Below are 2,074 nucleotides of genomic sequence, written 5' to 3'. Positions count from 1 at the left end.
TTAAAATATCAGACTCCTACTGGGAAAATTAATATAGAATTAGCCGTTGGAGAAATTAAAGGGACACGTAACATTTTATGAAGTAATGAATAATGATCTAAGAGGAAATGAAGCTTAGCTACATGGAAATTAAAGTAATGATTCAATTATATATAAATAGACATATACAAAATTATAAATTATATTTACATTAGTATATTATGAAATTCAAGCTAAACATGTACCTATCTATAATTCTAATGCAATATTTGGTCTCTGTCATGTTTTTATTACAGCATGTTTTGTGCTGTACTATAGAAACATTATAAACATTGTCACTGATTTATAGATATATAATAAAGTATGATATACAAGAAAACTACAAAAAAGCTCATTCTTTGAGAACTCAATTTTAAAAAGTGGGTTTGTTTGTTTGTTTGTTTGTTTGTTTGTTTGTTTGTTGTTTTGCAGTCACCATTTAATGGGAGTCCCCCAGTTGTGCATCTGTAAGACTGTTAAATGCCCTAAATAAATTGCTACTAGAGTCAAGTTGCTCCTGTGAAATAGGAGAAGGCATCGCTGTAAATTTTGTTTTCAGATTCAATCCCTGTAACAGTGGAAAATCACCTTCATATCTCTATATGTATACAGCATTTAGAGCATTTCTCTATAGCGCGCTTACTATTCATTCGAAGCTTTAATTTGCCGGTCAAAGGATTCTTGGCCCGGGATTGCTGATACACCATTAGCACCATAAAAATACCTACGGTATATAACACATTGTATATTTTTGCATAATATTTCAGGATGTGATAACTACAGTATGGTATGCATGTAGGGTTTTTGTGCATGTATATTCCCCAATGTGTAGATATCCACCAAGTAGCACTTCATGCCATGTTGTCAGACTTACAAAATGTTTGCCATTTTAGTCCGTATAAAGGAGATGTTGTCCTCTATCCCTATACTCTGTGAAGTTGGGGGAACTATATAAGTGCTTTAAAAGTATCCAGTCCTAATTCTCTATTGTGTGAGGAACAAGGTGCAAGACTAAAAAAATGATGGCACTCCCTTATCTCTACAAATCCCTGACATGATCTAAATTCATGTGTCCGAATGGGCAAGTACTGAGAAAACCTATGGTCAGTGTCTCTTGATGCTGAAATACCAATTTAGATGCACCATCAGTCACACCACCAAAACTTGCACCAGCCTCTTGGCAGGTTCAGTTTCTCCATCCAAATATGACCTCCAATGTGGGCGATTGAGTGTAAGTGTACACAACCACTTTCACAGACATGTCCCTGACACTCAATAACCCACCTATAAGATGGACCATCTCCATCCATCTACTAAGCCAACTCCCTGATACTCCATAACCCACCTGTAAGATGGACCATCTTCATGCATCTGCTAAGCCAACTCCCTGACACCACCCCGAAACATCCACTACATTTAAAAAAAAAATCTGAGACCATGCATCTTTTGAGCTCCTCAGTTACAACTCTGAGTTTATGCACATACTATCTGGACACATGTGCAGCGCAACATAGATGCATGCGTAGAAGAAAATAACTGCTCCACCGTGGCTGACATCAGCAGTGTGTGTGGCTCAGAATCAGGCCCAGTCTGTTTTTACATTTTTTGCACTTTCTTTAATAATGTGTGACAAGTTCAACCTGATCACCGGGCTGATATCTAGTTTTATCTTTTAACCTTTTTAAGAGTAAATATTGTACAAATAACCAGTTCCACAGCCTTATATCCAAATGCAACTTTCTTGTGACTAAATTGTGACCATAGATACATTTACTTGCAAGTCATGTGTTTGTTATGCAATTTTTAATGCCTGCTAATAATGATCAACTATGAATATATTCTCCATGCTGTGACAGAACAGTCTTTGAGACTCTTGTATTATTTCCTATGAAAAATATAAAAAGAAACTACAGGTATCAGGTACATCTGTGTCCTTATACACCTATGTATCCTTTTTGCGCTATATGGCACGAGACGCAAAGTGCAACTTAAATGCTCCACCATGAGTAGCAATTCCTGGACTTTCATACTCTATCCTGAATTTGCTTCTTATTCA

The sequence above is a fragment of the Taudactylus pleione genome, unplaced genomic scaffold (assembly GCF_031769625.1).
Source record: "Taudactylus pleione unplaced genomic scaffold, aTauple2 ptg000318l, whole genome shotgun sequence".
In the NCBI taxonomy this organism is placed as follows: domain Eukaryota; kingdom Metazoa; phylum Chordata; class Amphibia; order Anura; family Myobatrachidae; genus Taudactylus; species Taudactylus pleione.
The sequence above is the reverse complement of the archived record's forward strand: the minus strand, read 5'-3'. Positions refer to the sequence as shown.